This window comes from Oncorhynchus mykiss, chromosome 8, assembly GCF_057628025.1.
Source record: "Oncorhynchus mykiss isolate SJ-2025 chromosome 8, ASM5762802v1, whole genome shotgun sequence".
NCBI lineage: Eukaryota > Metazoa > Chordata > Actinopteri > Salmoniformes > Salmonidae > Oncorhynchus > Oncorhynchus mykiss.
The window spans coordinates 34,085,577-34,105,487 of NC_143029.1; the positions used below are offsets into that span (position 1 = coordinate 34,085,577).

The following is a 19,911-nucleotide window of genomic DNA, read 5'->3' on the forward strand; positions in this document are numbered from 1 at the left end:
GAAAGTACTCAATGTCGCAATTGCATAAAACAATGAGACATTATAGGATACCATCGGATAGGCCATATCAGTTAATGAATTTCCTCCTGTAGCAAACAAAGAGCAGCACTTTAAAGGATCAATTCTATTATTTCTGATTGAATTACCACAGATATGACAAAGAGTATTCTCTAGAAGATAACAAATTGCAAATTCTGATTTAATTACATGCAGCATTTTAACATTGCCTCTGCTAAGGGGTAAACAACCACATAAAAAGTGATTATTCATCCAACACCAACCAAATACTAATAACAAGGAATTCAGAACTAAAAAAAAAAAAATATTTCATTTCATGGCTTAGAGGTGAAACCGAATGCATGACAAGCGGGACTCACAATCAAATTGCCATGCCAACAAACAATTAATAGGGATTGTGAGCTAGCCACAGAACAGAACTGAATAACAATGACAAGACATCACCAAAAGAATACCTAACCTAGTGCAAGGTAAGGCCTCAGATTGCCTGATAAATTAACTGGATGTCAGCCTCTTTGATCTATGGGGTGAAGTGGATAGATGCTCTCTGTCCTTAGTGATTACCACAGTTTAGAATGGCCTATTCCCCTGAGACATAGAGAGTACTATACACTCCCTATCATCTGCGCCTTAGTTCACACTGCAGGCTAGGGCAAAACGACCCTGATGCCAAGTCAAGTCTCAAATCCTTTCATTGTACCGAGTGAGGTAGCTATGGTACAAATACTCTGCCCCATACTCTTTCATTGGACTGAGGTAGCAGCATGAGCCAACAAAGACTCCTTCTTGACACAGAGTGTTTCTTGATATCTCAGAATGAGACAGCTGTTGATATACAGGGCCTTCGGAAAGTACTCAGACCCCGTGACTTTTTCCATATTTTGTTACGCTAAAGCTTTATTTGAAAATGTATTGAAACAAATAGAACATCTCATCCATATACACACAATACCCCATAATGACAAAGCAAAAGCATGTTTGTAGAAATTTGGGCTAAATTATAAAAAAATAAACCAAATATTATTGAGTATTCAGACCCTTTACTCAGTACTTTGTTGAAGCACCTTTGGCAACGATTACAGCATCTTCTTGGGTATGACGCTACAAGCTTGGCACACCTGTATTTGGGGAGTTTCTCCCATTCTTCTCTGCAGATCCCCTCACGCTCTGTCGGGTTGGATGGGGAACGTTGCTGCACAGCTATTTTCAGGTCTCTCCAGAGATGTTCAATAGGGTTCAAGTCCAGGCTCTGGCTGGGCTACTCAAGGACATTCAAAAGACTTGTCCAGGAGCCATTCCTGTGTTGTCTTTGCTGTGTGCTTAGGGTCGTTGTCCTGTTGGAAGGTGAACCTTCGCCCAAGTCTGTAGTCCTGAGAGCTCTGGAGCAGGTTTGCATCAAAGGTCTCTCTATACTTTGCTCCGTTCATCGTTGTCCCGATCCTGACTAGTCTCCTAGTACCTGGCGCTGAAAAACATCCCCAAAGCATGATGCTGCCACCACCATGATTCCCCGTAGGGATGGTGCCAGGTTTCCTCCAGATGTGATGCTTGGCATTCAGAGCAGAGGATCTTCATCAGACAAGAGAATCTCATGGTCTAAGAGTCCTTTAGCTGCCTTTTGGCAAACTCCGAACAGGCTGTCATGTGCCTTTTAATGAGGAATGGCTTCAGTCTAGCCACCCTACCATAAAGACCTGATTGGTGAAGGGCTGCAAAGATGGTTGTCCTTCTGGAAGTTTGGCCCGGTGGCCATCTCTAGGAAGAGTCTTGGTGGTTCCAAACTTCTTCCATTTAAGAATGATGGAGGCCACTGTGTTCTTGGGGACCTTCAATACTGCAGACATTTTTTGGTACCCTTCCCCAGATCTGTGCCTCAACACAATCCTGTCTCGGACAATTCCTTCGACCTCATGGCTTGGTTTTTGCTCTGACATGCACTGTCATCTGTGGGACCTTATATAGACAGGTGTGTGCCTTTCCAAATCATGTCCAATCAATTGAATTTACCACAGGTGGAGTCCAATCAAGTTGTAGAAACGTGTCAAGGATGATCAATGGAAACAGGATGCACCTGAGCTCAATTTTGAGTCTCATAGCAAAGGGGTCTGAATACTTATGTAAATAAGGTATTTCAGTTGTTGTTTTTTTAAGACATTTGAAAACAATTCTAAAAACCTTTTTTAGCTTTGTCATTATGGGGTATTGTGTGTAGATTTCTGAGGACGTTTTTTATATTCATTCAATTTTAGAATAAAGCTGTAATGAAAGCGTCAAGGGGTCTGAATACTTTGTGAAGGCACTGTAAAGTGAATGAATTATAAATATATTGCATCTAACGCTGACCCAAGTGACTCTTAGTCTCAACAGACAGGGCTTGAGTGAAGGCGACTGTTAGGCTACATCCAAGGAACATCAACAGGCCCCTTGCCATATTAATGTTACGGACACATTTGCAGTTCTGACAAGCACATACTAATTGCCTTCCTCACAAAACAACTCTATCATGTTATTCTTGGGGATCTTAGAACAACTGAAGATCACACTCCACTTAAACTATTTCCGGAACTTTCATGTCATGGCATGAAATGGAATTAGATTGTGCTCTAATTACAAATCATCAAAGGGAACATATACCAAAGTGTTGGAGGTAGTTTGGAGAACATTGCTTACGTGACGAGTAGCCGTGGCTATGCTTTAGCTCAGTGGGCTATCAATCTGGCCATGGCACAGGCCTAGTAAAGACCATGATACTGTAACTATCTCCAAATCAAATCAAATCAAATCTAATTTATTTATATAGCCCTTCGTACATCAGCTGATATCTCAAAGTGCTGTACAGAAACCCAGCCTAAAAGAGGACTGAACACACCCACAAAAGGACCATGCTATGAACCCACAGGGGTAGTAGCCTGGCAGTGTATGAAACCAACATCAGACTATGGATCTCCTGACCCAGCAACGCAGCAACCAGTTTGGCAGTGAAAGTCAACGCACATCTCCAGAAGAAGCTGTGTTGTTGTGAGCATACCCATATGACAAACATCAGGCGATAGATGGATGGGGCTGTATTGTCGACGCAAGCAGTACGTTCTGACAAAAATTTAAGGGAGACTCCAACGAAGTAGACTCCAAAACAACAGCAGCAGCAGCAGACCGACCTGTCCCATTAGAGCAATGATGAGCATACATCGTCCACTACCGGGCTACTACCCATCCACTCTGAGAGGTGTGACACTTTAAAAGCTCCCCCATTCACACCCTGCGAGCACAGCAAGTCTGATAATGGTTACTTTCTTTGCAAAGCTCTCAAACACAGCACGGTTGCCAAGAGCCGTAGTCTGCGAACTAGGCTATCCGCTGATATTAAAACTGTACATATTTCCGAAGTACAAGTTCAGTTCAGAGCATCAGCATCAGCTATCCACAGTGAGTGACTAGATGTGACATGCAGGGATGTGGTGCTGCCGCAGCATGGGGGAGCGGCGCTCCCTCACCCTTTTCAATTTGAGAATACATGGCAGTGGCGGTCGGTGAAGTTTAAGATGAGGGAGGACGGTTATTTTTTTGATGAGCACTGCTAGGGCTGTGGCAGTCATGGCATTTTGTCAGCCGGTGATTGTCAAGCAAATAACTGCCGGTCTCAAGGTAATTGACCGTTAATTAACATAAACACATTTAGCATCTACTGGCTTCCACACATAGCCTACAAGCCACCGATGCAGACCTTTTGGAGCATCTACATTTAAAAAAGTCTAATAAATCCATGTAATATAGACTACACCATCACAATAAATACATTCTTTTTTATTTTAGACAAATCTAAAGAAACATGATATGAAGAAAATGTAGTCTACTTCAGAAGAACAGAATAGCATCCTCTGAGTTGTCCGTATGTTAGGCCCTGATCTGGCTATATATACCATATCATATGAATGTTGGCTGCACTAGATCATTTAGCAGGCAATATTTGCTTAGAATTCCGTGGAATTATTTTATATTATTTTATAGTATGAAGAACGTAATAGCTGAATGAAATAGAAAGGTTATTTTCTCCAAGTGATTTGAGGGAGTGAGCAAATGTGGCTGTTCTGTGTTGAACGGTTAACAAAGAAACAAGTGCTCCAAAACGCTTAATTTAGACGTATTTATTTAACTTCAGTTGTGATACAAACGTTGGGCTTCATGTTTTGATTTTTAATACATTCGAAGGGCTGAGTGATGCGACTCTAATGAGCTCTAAAGTCGCATGAAAGGCATGAGCTCTGTTTAGTTTTTTTTTTGCGCAGGCTGTACACACTTCATCAGTCTTTCATTCACAATTTGACAAGCGCTTGATAACGCCTCGCATTTCCCGGCGGCATCCCCTTTGTGTGGCCCTACAAAAAAAACATGCCTTTTGCGGCTTTGTGGCCGTTGTGCCCTTGGGCTGAATATAATCATCATAATTCCCTTCTCTCAGCTGCATGCTCCAAAGCACTTCTCACTCACATGGCACTTGGTCGCCTGATCCAGTCGTTCTCACAGGCTACAGGTGAAGACAGACACATCGGGACGCAACGGCGCTTGTCCTTATCCAATTCTGAGGTGCATATTGAAGATATCGGAAGAACTATCCACATTTACTTTGCGTCAGCCAACAAGATGAGTAGGCCTAACGAACAGCAAAAGCACTAGCCTATGTCAATGTACTATCCACCAGAGTACAAATGTTGACCTATTCTATTCTGTGCGAGAAATAAATATTCCAAACATAGTCTGGGACAGTTGTGGGATGCGATAGATCCCAAATTAATACACCACTGGCATTCAAATAAAGGTTTTTTAAGTAATGAGGCTGACACAACAGATTAGAACATTTAGTTTAAAATGTTGATAAACGAACAGGCTATTTATTCGCGTTATAAGCACAGCAATGCGCACACGGCAGTAGGCAACAAGCACGAATGTTCAATTAGCAGGAAAACACCATTCTCAAACACGACTGCAAATGCGATTATGCATGTATTGCTTTTATTAGAAAGGTGCATTTTTATGTTGAAAATTATATTCCACAAATTTAAAACTCAAGTGCTGTATGTGTTTGCCAGTTAGGCTCTACACCTTTTGTAACGTGGATTAATGTGCTTCATTTTAAGTTATTCAATTAAGTTATTTGGCCACTTTAGTCGTGATACAAACCTTATCAAACCATATAGGCCTATGGGCTAGGCTACATTAGGTGTGCGGCTATAATTTGAAAAAGTCGCAAAAAAGACATACTCTGTTTCTTTCCTTAAGCTGGGCATCATTCAGAAGTGATAATGTATCATTCACAGGCGATGCACAAGTGATCAGACACACACATCAGACTATTCCTGATTTAATCTTGTCTTTACATATATACTAAATATTACATGTAAAACTTGTTTGTATTTAGAATGGACCATTATCATGCACCTGTCTCCAAACAGGGGCAGGTGTAACGGTTTTCTATGTGTGAAGGAGAGTCGGACCAAAATGCAGCGTGTAGATTGCGAACCATGTTTAATGAACGAACGTAAAACACGAATCAATAACAAACACTACAAAACAAAGAACTTAACGAAAACCGAAACAGCCTATACTTGTGTAAACTAACACTGAGACAGGAACAACGCCACTAAGGACAATCACCCACAAAACACTCAAAGAATATGGCTGCCTAAATATGGTTCCCAATCAGAGACAACGATAAACACCTGCCTCTGATTGAGAACCACTCCAGACAGCCATAGACTTTGCTAGATCACCCCACTAGCTACAATCCCAATACATACCAAAACCCCAAGACAAAACACACCACAATGCAAAAACTCCATGCCACACCCTGGCCTGACCCAATACATGAAGATAAACACAAAATACTTCGACCAGGGCGTGACAGCAGGGGAAAAAATACATGTCATCTATGCACCTAAAGGGCGAATTGAGGACGCTATTCCCGCAATGTGCTTAAATTGAGGAAAGTTGAGAAATAAATATAGTTCGCCTAGCCTATAGAATGGTGATGAGAACCTCCTCTTTTTAATAGAGGCCATCACTCTGTTTTCTCACACAATTGCATAGCCTATAGAAATGTTGCTCAACATGAGCTCATGGGCTTTCATGAAGTGTTTGATTTGATTTTTGATTGCATTTACATTGATGGCAGAGTGATTAGAGGGACAATAGAGCCCTGAGTACCAGGCAGTTATCAAGTTTGGTAGGCTACTAATGGCCATCAGCAGCATCAGAACTTAGGACAAACCTAATTACCGTGACTAAACGGTCATGTGGAATTTGACTGCCGTTTCTACTACAACATATTGAATGACTGTCATTCATATTTTATTAATGCAGCTCAATGTAACATTGATAGGCTTAGGCTACTACATGATACTCACATTTTCCCTGTACCCATCATGAGGTTGCTACAACTTAGCCTATGAATGAAATTTTACAACGTAGATGCACAGGTCGAGAGAAATTTGAATATTTAAGGTGGCAGACAGTGACACATTCAATACCGCCTTTTACAATCTTGCCTGCATCTAGCTGATCTAGGGTGTAACCATTAGTACAACAGTTGCAAACGAGTGTTTCTATTGGACAAATTCAGTTATGTTTATCCCTGTTTTTCTCCATTTGCTTCATTTTAAGATTTTTTTTTACAAACACAGTTCACTTTCATAGCAGCCACATACAGCCAGTGTGATCCCTTTGATCGTTAGATAATTCCTTCTCTCATCCACGCTCTCTCGTCCTTTCATCTTTTCCCTTCGCTTGTGGACTTCAGTGCACAACACATCAGCTGTCTGTGACCAGTCGAAAACACCTTCCAAAGCCAAACCTTTACATCATAACCGCTACACACAGCCTACATCGTTGTCACATATTCGCTAACGTCAAGTTAACATAGCTACAATAACTAATTTGCTAGTAAACCCGCTACAATCATGCAGTACAGTGTATAGTTAGAAAGCAGTTTAGCAGTGGCACTACATTAATAAAACCAAAAGCTTACCTTGACTTGGAAGAATTCCATCATTGGATAGCCATAACCAGATAGGTAACAAAGATCCCTCTCTGTTTGAGCTGGGTGTTTGAGTAGGCTAAACTAGCTAGCGGCATTGGCGAGCTAAGTAAGTAAAAATATTTTTATTTGTATATAGCTAGCTCTCTCTCTCTCTCTCTCTCTCGCTTCTCCTTAATTTTTTAAGAAAATGTATGTGTTCAAAACTGTTGTATTTCTTTCAACTATTGTCTTTCTCTCTCTTTGAGTCAACTACTCACCACATTTTATGCACTGCAGTGCTAGCTAGCTGTACCTTATGCTTTCAGTACTAGATTAATTAGATGTTCCTTTGAACAACATGTCAGTTCATGCTGCAAGCGCTTTGATAGGTTGGAGGACGTCCTCCGGAAGTTGTCATAATTACAGTGTAAGTCTATGGAAGAGGGTGAGAACCACAAGCCTCCTAGGTTTGAATTGAAGTCAATGTATCCAGCGGACAGAAACTATCTGACCTCCAGCTACACCATGGTGTCACCCTACAGAGTGCTGTTGAGGCTACCTTAGACCTTCATTGCATAACAGTGTGTTTTAATCAATTATTTGGTGAAATGTGAATATATTTAGTATAGTTTTATCTAAATAGTTTTCACTATTTTTATTTCTATGAAATTCTCTGAGGAGGATGGTCCTACCCTTCCTCCACTGTGGAGCCTCTGCTGATGCACCCAGTCACTACAAAGAATCAGATATCCTTCCTAACTCAGTTGCCGGAGAGGAAATAAACTTTTCAGGGATTTCATCATGAGGCCAAAGTAATACTGCAAAAAATATGGCAAAGAAATTAACCTTAAGTTCTGAATAAAAATCATTATCTTTGGGGCGAACTCAACACATCACTGAGTACCATTCTACATATTTTTAAGCATGGTGGTGGCTGTATCATGTTATGGGTATGCTTGTCATTGGCAAGGACTATGAAGTTTTTTAGGATAAGAAGAAACGGAATAGAGCTAAGCACAGGCAAAATCCTAAAGGAAAAACTGGTTCAGTCTGCTTTCCAAAAGACACAGGGAGACAAATTCACCTTTCAGCAGAACAATAACCTAAAACACAAGGTCAAATATACACTTGAGTTGCTTACCAAGACGACATTGAAAGTTCATGAGAGGCCTAATTACAGTTTTGACTTAAATTGGCTTGAAGATCTATGGCAAGACTTGAAAAATGGCTGCCTAGCAATGATCAGCAACAAACTTGACAAAGCATGAAGAATTTAAAAAAATAATAATGTGCAAATATTGTACAATCCAGGTGTGCAGCCAAAGACAGAAAACTCTACCAGGGGTTGCTAAAAAGGCTTTCCTCAAAACATTTTGTGATGGACTTGGGGCTCATGTACGACGCACTTGAACACGCTCTCCTGCCCGAGCGCTTATTGCGTATGCAGACAAACTGATCCACCGCATGAACCTCATCGTCACTCCAACGAGGTCTAGGATCCAAATTCACAGCGCGTCTGCCTTGACGTTCATAAATCACTTGGTTAGGGTGCTGTCCTTTCAGCACCACGATTCCAAGTGCGCTCAAATTGCTTAGAATAACCCTCATCAAGATCTGCTGCCGACACCTAATAGTCACACTCATCACTTATTATTATCATTATTACAAATACAAGATTATCACTTCTCACAGTGGTGCTTGTTTAGTAAAGTTAGATCAAAGCTGAATCAATGTCTTGCAAGATCACATATTGATTCATTTGCATTTTACATAACAGAACCAAATAACAGCATATACTGTAGCATAGTAGGCCTAAAAACACCAAAAACACCTCCTCAGCAGGGCCGACCTATGCTGTTCTGCCGCCCTAGTTGGTTCTGAATGAAAGTTGAAAATAAGTCATTTATAAACCTGTTTGGACCAAATCAAGGCTGGTCCGGACCGGACAAAAAAAATCAATGTCCGTGGACGTTGAAATCAAGGCCTGTCTGGACCGCACCAAATCTGAACCAAACATGACATACAAAGGTTTGGACACACCTACTCATTCAAGGGGTTTTTCTTTATTTGTACTGTTTTCTACATTGTAGAATCATGTAGAAGTCATCAACACTATGAAATAACACAGAAAGGCAAAGGGTGGCTACTTTGAAGAATCTAAATCTAAAATATATTTTGATTTGTTCAACACTTTTTTTGGTTCCTACATTATTCCATATACTGTATGTTATTTAATAGTTTTGATGTCTTCACTATTATTCTACAATGTAGAAAATAGCAACAAAGAAAATCAAGAAAAACCCTTGAATGAGTAGGTGTGTCCAAACTTTTGACTGGTTCTGTATATGATTGGTTCACCAAAAGACTAGAGGCGGCACTGGAGGAAGGAGAAGAGACGTTTCAAACTGAATTTTCCAAACTGGAAGGCAGCTAACAAACATATTAGCCAATGCTTTAACTTCATCGTGACTTGTTCCAGTTTATCAAATCATTCCCTGAAATCATTTTCTGAATCTACTGCTGTAGCATTAGTCATATTATTACAAAAGACCCAGATAGTGCAACTCTGCCACATGAGGTCTGTCTGCAGGTCATTGAGAGAAAGAAGCATGTTGACTTATTAAAACCTCTTGTCAGTACACTGAGGCAGTACCGAATTGCATACAGTGCGTTTCTAAGGATCTGGGGCCTATTCGTAAAGAATAGTCACTGGTTGATTCTCTTACAGTATATGAACTAGCAGACCTCTCTGTACATTGGCCAGGCGCATTATGTAACAGCATGTCCCTTTTCCATCATTTTCCAATAGGGAATGACCTTGAGTTAAAACCCAGGACAATACCAATAGCCATGTATACATGAATAAATGCTTAGTAGTTGTACTATAGGCCTACATAAAATCACTCTCTATGACATGTGTCATATGCACTGCAGGTCTTGCAATCATGACCTCTTAGCACCACCACAAACAAGAGCATGGCTTCAAGAAAATATATCAGTTTCAGATGTTTAAACAACATAATATGATTTAAACACATTGTACAAAAAAAAAAAAAAATCTTAATTGAAAAAAAACTGTTTTCATTGGTTGGATTGTTTCTATCGTTATTTCACCACGCATGCTTTGTTACTAAACTATTATCATCGGCCAAATAGTTCCCTGCGTGCAGCCCAGCAAGCGCATACCGACCTGCCAGTCGCAGGGCAGCATCTCCTAAACACATCAGAACCACAGTGGAGGAAAGCTGAGAGGAAAATGCCATATTACAGCTGCATTTAAAAAAAAAATGTCATATATTGCATTTGACAAATGAATGAAAACGACAACGCACGCACCTCAAACTGGATACTATTGACATGTAGCCCTTTTCTTGTTGGACTCCTGATACTTTTGTTTCTGAAATATCCACCAGTGGACTAAGCTAACCCACTCCCTCCACATACAGTATCAGGCTATTTGTTTGGGTCACAAAGTGTCCTAACTGACGTAACTGTTTTCTATAGCCTAAATGACAAAATGATGATTTGTAGTCGTACTGATGATCCATTATGATTTAGCATTTTCAGAAGATGGGGCATGCTTCCCCAATGTTAATGCTGCAAACGTCTTTATTTATTTCCAACTTTGTTTTAAAGACAACTAACCTAATTGTTAAGTACATTATACTGCATACTATGCAGTTGAGTCTAGCAATGAATGGCGTATCTATACAAATCATAATGGAATAGAGGGAGGGTTTCCCTAATGCATTTGACCACTATCCATAATAAAGAAAACATATTTACCTTGAAAGAGTGCGAAGTCAATGGGGCTTTGCGCTCTTCTTCAGAGTGGGTTATGTGCGGACAGAGACGCTATTAGTCAAACGTTTACTTTTCTGTCGACCCCTGTGGTGAGGTTTCCTTGGAAAGAAATGAGCCTAGTCGAAATTCACTGATGCAGTTCCGAGGATGCTACAAGCAAGCAGGACTGTCTACACACACTAATACACTCGCTGAGGATACAATGAAGCGCAGCGTCAGACCGTGTGCATCACGACTCTCTCTTTCCCTCTTTGTTTCTATCTCTCTTTGTTTCTATCTCTCTTTGTTTCTCTCTCTCTCTCTCTCTCTCTCGCTCTCTCTCTCTCTCTCTCTCTCTCTCTCTCTCTCTCTCTCTCTCTCTCTGTCTGTCTCCCTCACAGAGTGGTTGATAATTGCAGAAGACTACTGTTTTGGTGGGGTGCTTTTTGAGTTTGCGCAAGATGAGGAAAGAAACAAGCCTTCTGCTGCACCTATGTTATGCAGAACTATGAAGTAGAATGAGCAGGTGGATTTTGATGTGGATTAAATGTACAGTCTTACAAGGGTCATTGTCAACAGATATAGGCTATGCTGTGAATATAAAATGCCTACGGCATGCAATCAATCTGCTAACATATAGTGATTATATATCTGCCAGCAATTGCTATCCAACCAGTCCTACTTTCTACAGAAACAACAGCAATTGATTGGAAAGGGAAAGGGGGATACCTAGTCAGTTGTACAACTGAATGCCTTCAACTGAAATGTGTCTTCTGCATTTAACCCAACCCCTATGAATCAGAGAGGTGCGGGGAGCTGCCTCAATCGACGTCCACGTCTTCGGCGCCTGGGGAACAGTGGGTTAACTGCCTTGCCCAGGGGCAGAACGACAGATTTTTACCTTGGAACAAGTGATAATGTAACTAAGCATTTCTTTATGCTTTTCTTTTTTAAAGGCTACCAAAATTTGGGCTACTTATCTATCCTGTTCTCATAGCATATCTGGTGTAACCAAGGACCAGGTTAAACAGCTGGTGGCAGCAGCATCAGCACCACTCAGAGAGTGTTCAGTAACTATTTGTAGGCCAATTTGACGGAGCTAGCTGAAGTTAGCTTGCTAGGCTAGCTAGTACTTTCTCAAAGTTGTCTGAGAAGCCAAGTGACCTTGCTAGAGAATCTGTCTAAAACGGCTCATGAATTTGGCACCATCCCAGCGAACAACAAACATTCCCACAATGTTTGAGAACACCTCCCTTAAGAGGTTTAATAGGAATGTTCCCGTGATGTGCAAGGCATTTTTCCCAGAGGCCATTCCCTCAATGTCAAATAGAACGTACCCAAAACATGGTAACCATGTTCTCAGAACTAACGGTCTTATTGTCCTAGACACAGACACGTTTCATGGGAACGTTGCAAGAACATTAATGTGTCCAGTTTTCTGTGGCTTAGGAGAATGTTCCAGCAACGTCCCACCAAACACACACAGAACAATTGATGTAACTATTAATGTTCCTGAACAGATTTCACACGGTTTTCTCGCAGGCTCTAATTCCCTATGTGGGAGCATTGCAAACCATAAATCAGGATTTTTTTTACCTGGCTACATGTACATTGAATAACACAGCAGCTTTTTGGAATGTTTAGTTATTTTGGTATAACAAAACTCTACAGCGAAGTTGCCTCTTTTACAATGGGGGTCCATAGAAAAGAATGTCGGTTTTCCACAATTTGTGGGCGTGGTCGCGGGGAATTTATTGTTGTTACGTGAATATTGACTGGGACTATGTTCGGAGTAAGTTCTGTCTGGCATCAAGGGAATGGTCTCTTGGAAGCAGTCTTTGCACATCACTGGAACATTCCTATGAAAACACTAGGTAATGACATAAAGAGACTCTAAAGAGAACGTTCTCTAAATGTGTGTGAACGTTTGTTGTTAGCTGGGTATATCTTTGGTTCTATACTATTAGCTATCTCCTAGCAACACTGAACAAAAGTATATATTCTACATGCAACAATTTCAAAGATTTTACTGAGTTACAGTTCATATAAAGAAATGTGTCAATTGAAATGAATTCAAAAGGCCCTATTCGATGGATTTCACATGACTGAGGATACAGACATGTAGCTGTTGTCTACTGAACTTTTGGCATACTAACTATGTATATCCATACTATGAACAATAAGCATACTATATACTCAATTTACATCACAAATAGTACGGATAGTGCGGTTAGTATGAGTATTCGAACACAGCCTATATGTATATCATCAACCATATTGAAATAAGAAGCTACAAAATATTCCCTTTGCTTTTAAATCATTAACTCATTAGTCAGTCTATTGGTGTTTGATTCTCATGTGAAAATGCATCTTTGACATCTTTGCATCTTTGACATGCCAAACACTCCAATGTGTGTTCTCGGAGTAAAAACATGGGTTGACGGTAAATCTGTCTTCGCTTTAGGTTTAGTGGATGATAAAGGAATGGATCAACACACACAATATAGCTGTTTTCTGTTTGAGGAAGACGATGCTCCTTTGTCTCCTAAACGACCACGGACAGATTGCACAATAGCAAACAAACACAGTGGCAAATCCAAATTTCGACATCCCACAACTGTTGAGTTTCCAGAACATTGCCGGTTTCACGTCACTTCAGTGTAGACCTATTCTTCGGGACGATACAACATATGGAGTTGAATATGTCAAACACACAGATGTGTCAAACACACAGATGTGTCAAACACACAGATGTGTCAAACACACAGATATGTCAAACACACAGATGTGTCAAACACACATGGGCAGGATTTCATTGTGAAGATATGGGAACAGAGGAGAGTCAAGCTCTCAGAGATAATCAGGCAAGTGCAGGGTTGTGTGTCGTCAGTCCTCACGTTACAGAAGTAGGCGCTCAAGGCCTACGTCAAGGGGAAGGTGAGAGCAGCATCCATTTAGTCAAACAGGCACATCTTCTTACAGCGTTCACCCTAGAGATGAAGCAGGGTGTGCGTCAGAAAAGTCTCACACTTCTGATGACACATCAACTGATACATCCTCAAGTCATGGTTTCAATCAGTCTGGGAAATCACTTGAATGCACTCGCACCGGTACCAGTCCCTCAGTAGATAAAGCAGCAGTGACAGAACAAAATGGTGACAGCCACGACCCAGTAACCGACCACAGCTCAAGTGTGAGTGACGGCTCTGAAGGACCCGATTACACCTGTGAAAGCCTGCCTCTGAATTCAGCCATTTACAGCATAGCTTCAGTATAGTCTCTGCTGAAGGTGAAAACAATCATCAGATTCAGAATGAGGAAGAACAGGAATTTAATCAGAATATCAGCAATGAGAAAGATGCCGGGTATTACTCATTACCCAGTGATTAGAGAGATGTCTTTACAGGAGGGGGGGGGGGGGGATTGGAGAAGTGAAAGAGAAGGTTTGTGATCGAGAAGGAAACGCCCAAGTTAACAAAGAGGAATTAATGCATAATGACAGCTCTGCTATAGCTGAGACAGTAGTTGAATATGTAGATAGCTCGGTCACTTGTTATGCAGTATTAGACAGTACTATGCTGAGTGATGGGGCGATCAATATGGTTCTTAAGCACAATGATCTCTGTGAAGCAATGTGGGGGCACACTGTTGGCACGGTGACAGCTGAAACTTTGTGTGAACTGGGGGATTATTACAACACAGAAACTGCCAGTGTCAACTGTCCTCAGTCAAGAGCCAGCTGATGATGATCACAACGAGTTTAGCCGAACATGCAGTTTGCTGTGACGTTGACAGAGTGTCATTAGAAACTTCTGATAGGACTGCAGACATTGGATCATCTCAACCAGTTGAAGAAAGTACGTCTCCTCTCCACCCACCATAAACACAATATTTCCCCTTGAGGCCTGCGGAATATGTCAGGAATGCTACGTTGGAATACGTCAGGAATGCTACGCTCGTCATTTCGATGCTCAAAATGGAACCTAACTCAAATGTGAATATGAGGACACCTGTCAGTTATCGGTGGAACAGCTAGGGGATCCATTATTGAGAGACACCTCTCAGCAGCACTCCTGGCCCGAAGAGAGTTTTGATGCTGAAGAGGGAAGTGAAACATGTTCTGACACAGCAAAACACACGTGTGAGGAATGGGACCCAGCTGGCCAGGTTCCCACCAATCAAGACTACCTAAAGACACATGAGACTGTTATTTTCCCATCTGAGTGCGCAGTTCTGGATGGAATAACGGTGGAAAATAGTGACAATGTTACAGAAACTGACCTGCATGTTGATTCAGTGAACCAGGAACGATACCTAGAAGTGACATGGTAAACACAGGCATCATAGGACCATTGACTGGTGAGTGGATTAACAACTGGGCTGAAAGAGAACTCTGCAAAATTGACAACCGACCAACACTCCACCTTCCTGTAGAAGCTACACCTGGAACTGTTCTCTTGCAGGCCGCCAAGGAGGGTCCTGCATTTGGTCACAATGACAGAACAGAAGCACTTCTCAAGATTGAAAACCATCATGCTGTCCCTTTCACCTCAGTACCCAACAATGCTGTCATCCCAGGATCAGATTCAAACCCAGAGGATGACACAGTACGGGACTGAGAGGAGGACCGATCAGCCTCAGTCATGCCATCTGTGGCACATATCCTGTCTGACTGTGTGCCCGTTGGGTTTGAAACGTTCGAAAATATCCAGCTCTCTCCCCTTGACACCAATAACCTGGAGCACAGCCCTCTCCTCAGCAGTTTGCCCAGTGAAGCATTTCAAACTGAGTTCCAACTTCACAGTGCTGGTGGCACTATGCCATCAGGAGAGCGTTAACAAGGACACATCAGAGGAAGTAGAGGACCAACGCCAAGAGAAAGCTGAGGGGGGCTTTTTCAACTGTGGAAAAACCAGATTAAATGAAGTCCCTGTCCCCGACTTTATCCCACCCCAAATCTCCACTCCATCAGTGAGTCCAGAAAAGCCTGGCCAGACTTCTACTCTTCTCTATGGAACGTCCAAGTTTGATTCTCCCCCTCAGGCAAAACCCCCCACTTTCACCTCTAACAACAACATCCATCCAGTCTCTGAAACCCATGACTTCCCAGAGTTTGAAATGAAGGAGAGGTTCGACGTGGTCATGGAATAGCTCTGCTTGTCTTTCGAGATCAGTGACGGGCCAGGTGAGAATTCATCCGGAAGAAGCAACATCTGCACTGTGGAGCTTTAGGGATCCTGGAGCTGAGGACAACGCTGCTTTAAAATGACCTGAGTGTTTCTATGGAATTTATTACGGCTGCAGTATGGCAAACTAATTTCCCCCTGGGGATTAATAAAGTATTATCTCATCTCTCATCTTCTAGACAGAGCAGGAGTGACCGTCCAAGCAGCCAGGATGCAGGCACATCACTGGGAGATGACGACCACAGATGGAAAATATATCAAGCTGAACCAGAAACCACATGTACCGCTGGGGGCCTTGACTGTGAGCAGGAGGTGTCTCTTGAATGCAGCCATCACTGCACAGAGGGAGAGAAGTTCATGTACTCTTCAGTCAAGCACAAAGGTTGGTGTGATTTGTAATTGAGCAAAAGGCCCTGGTCTGATACTTCACTCATTAGTTAACTGTCTTGCATAAAGACGTCTCAGAAAACAAGCTAAATGATGTAACCCTAACTAGAACGATCACTGAGTAGTTAGGATTGTACTTGTCATTTTTTTTGCATCAATCAGACACAAATATATTTTTTTATTTCTCACATCTTGTGTCAATTTTTAGACAATCAATACATGTTCCAAAATTACTTACAGCTATGGCATTACAACACCATTATAGAAATATTTTTTTGTGGGGACAGTGATGGTCTATCTCAGGTATTAGCAACTGGCGCCATGCGGCCCCCTTTTCTTGGCCCTCGGATCAACCGAGTTACTCTAGCGGCCAGCTATCTAAACTTGGTAATCATGGTCGAATTACAGATCGGGGGACCCCCATTGAATTTGTTAGTCAGTGTATTCACAGATGCCAAAGGATGCTAGGCTTCCCTGAAACATTTACCAAAAAAAAAACATAGAAAATAAATGATCTTTCATCTCTCTGCGTTTTATAATTTTCCTTCAATTTGCAAGAAGCTGAATGTATCTCACCAGAGAAAGCATCCGAGTGAGGGAAAAAACGCCCCTCTTTCTACGTACTGCATGTGTAGCCCATCTATCTGATGCTGTCTGGTCAAAAAGAATATCACGTTGTTCCTGCCTGTAGCATTGAATGCAAGGGAAGCCAGTGAGCATTTGGCCTCCCTTAATAAAAAAATATATATAATAATAGCCAATCAGAGTTGAGCTAAACTGAGTGAGCTCAATTGTGGATGGTCCTGGAGCACCAAAAAACAGTGTCAAGGGAAGGTGATTTGGTGATGTTGAATTTGAAATGGTGTTGAAATAGTGGAGGCAGGACCTGTTATCTTTTCGACTTGCAGTAACTCTCCGTGGTTCTAAATCAATGGTTGTTTAATTGTCAAAAAATGTCATTAACTTGCTTGACCATGCTGTATGCAGGTCATGTAACTGTTGCTCTCTGGTTTTGTGATGAAACAAAGGTGTGGTTGAATTTATTCTGCTGCTGTGTCTTCTTATTGTCTCGGCCATTAGGCCTATAAATCACATTGGCAAGGCAGATGAACTAACAGGTTATAGAGCAAACACCACAATTATCACAACACAGGTTGTAAAATGCCTTTTTTTTAATGGGTTGGCTTCCCCAGTGATTTTACCCGCACACCGCTGTGTAACCAATGTTAGTCAGTCTCACCAATATTTTATTAAAACCTACAAACATTTCTCTACACCCTATGGAAAGATTTGTGGAATTGCAGGAAATTAGCTGTAAAACAGCACATTTTCTTCTCCGCCCCATGGCAAAATAAGTAGAATTGCATGAAATTAATTGTGAAATTGCTAAATCTTCTCTCCACCCCATGGCAACATATATATAATTGCGGCAAAGCTGCTTAAAAGCTTCAAAATGTAACTTTGTTGGCATCCCGACCCAATTCCCATTGAAATTTCTATGGCTCCCTTTCCTAAGTTTTGTTTTTGCGTTTTTTACTTTCGGTTTTGTACACAAGCTACAAACAGCTGAAAATACAATATTTTTGCTTATGGAAGATATATTTCACAGCGGTTTAGATAGTACAACGATTCTCTACATTATACTATACATGGTGGTTTTGTCACCTAAACTGAAATCATGCGAACTATTAGAATTTTAGCAACCAGGAAATTGCGGAGCGATTTCTGCGTAGTGCTTCATTTGGGTACGCAGAGCAACTGCGGCCCCTCATGATAAATTGTTTTTTGTTTTTGTGGCCCCCACCCTATCAAAGTTACCCATCCCTGGTCTATCTTATCTTAACATGAACGCCTTAACATGATGGTTTTGTTATTGGATTGGCAATGTTTGTGTCTACCCCAGGGAGCAGGCAAAAGAGATGCAATATGTGGTCTCCTGTCTTCATGTTCCTCCCATGCCTGAACCAGTAGGTAACACACACGCACACGCACACGCACACACACACACACACACACACACACACACACACACACACACACACACACACACACACACACACACTATGGAAATGAAAGTTAATAGCAAGCCACTCGCAGGGAGTCTTTTGTAAATATATATATATATACAGTGCCTTGCGAAAGTATTCGGCCCCCTTGAACTTTGCGACCTTTTGCCACATTTCAGGCTTCAAACATAAAGATATAAAACTGTATTTTTTTGTGAAGAATCGACAACAAGTGGGACACAATCATGAAGTGGAACGACATTTATTGCATATTTCAAACTTTTTTAACAAATGAAAAACTGAAAAATTGGGCGTGCAAAATTATTCAGCCCCTTTACTTTCAGTGCAGCAAACTCTCTCCAGAAGTTCAGTGAGAATCTCTGAATGATCCAATGTTGACCTAAATGACTAATGATGATAAATACAATCCACCTGTGTGTAATCAAGTCTCCGTATAAATGCACCTGCACTGTGATAGTCTCAGAGGTCCGTTAAAAGCGCAGAGAGCATCATGAAGAACAAGGAACACACCAGGCAGGTCCGAGATACTGTTGTGAAGAAGTTTAAAGCCGGATTTGGATACAAAAATATTTCCCAAGCTTTAAACATCCCAAGGAGCACTGTGCAAGCGATAATATTGAAATGGAAGGAGTATCAGACCACTGCAAATCTACCAAGACCTGGCCGTCCCTCTAAACTTTCAGCTCATACAAGGAGAAGACTGATCAGAGATGCAGCCAAGAGGCCCATGATCACTCTGGATGAACTGCAGAGATCTACAGCTGAGGTGGGAGACTCTGTCCATAGGACAACAATCAGTCGTATATTGCACAAATCTGGCCTTTATGGAAGAGTGGCAAGAAGAAAGCCATTTCTTAAAGATATCGATAAAAAGTGTTGTTTAAAGTTTGCCACAAGCCACCTGGGAGACACACCAAACATGTGGAAGAAGGTGCTCTGGTCAGATGAAACCAAAATTGAACTTTTTGGCAACAATGCAAAACGTTACGTTTGGCGTAAAAGCAACACAGCTGAACACACCATCCCCACTGTCAAACATGGTGGTGGCAGCATCATGGTTTGGGTTTTCTTCAGCAGGGACAGGGGAGATGGTTAAAATTGATGGGAAGATGGATGGAGCCAAATACAGGACCATTCTGGAAGAAAACCTGATGGAGTCTGCAAAAAACCTGAGACTGGGACGGAGATTTGTCTTCCAACAAGACAATGATCCAAAACATAAAGCAAAATCTACAATGGAATGGTTCAAAAATAAACATATCCAGGTGTTAGAATGGCCAAGTCAAAGTCCAGACCTGAATCCAATCGAGAATCTGTGGAAAGAACTGAAAACTGCTGTTCACAAATGCTCTCCATCCAACCTCACTGAGCACGAGCTGTTTTGCAAGGAGGAATGGGAAAAAATGTCAGTCTCTCGATGTGCAAAACTGATAGAGACATACCCCAAGCGACTTACAGCTGTAATCGCAGCAAAAGGTGGCGCTACAAAGTATTAACT

At 41.5% G+C, this 19,911-nt stretch overlaps 1 protein-coding gene and 1 pseudogene across 1 annotated transcript in view; one reads left to right on the top strand and one right to left on the bottom strand.

Annotated features, from left to right (window-relative positions):
• Window positions 1–11,328, bottom strand: part of vsnl1a (visinin-like 1a) — a 61,291-nt gene extending 49,963 nt beyond the window's left edge. The window contains exon 1 of the mRNA XM_021612387.3: window positions 10,817–11,328. The gene's annotated coding sequence lies outside the window, so the exon portion shown is untranslated. The remainder of the gene's footprint in view (window positions 1–10,816) is intronic.
• Window positions 11,329–13,297: 1,969 nt separating this feature from the next.
• LOC149981507 (uncharacterized) overlaps window positions 13,298–19,911 on the top strand; it is a 41,707-nt pseudogene continuing 35,093 nt past the window's right edge.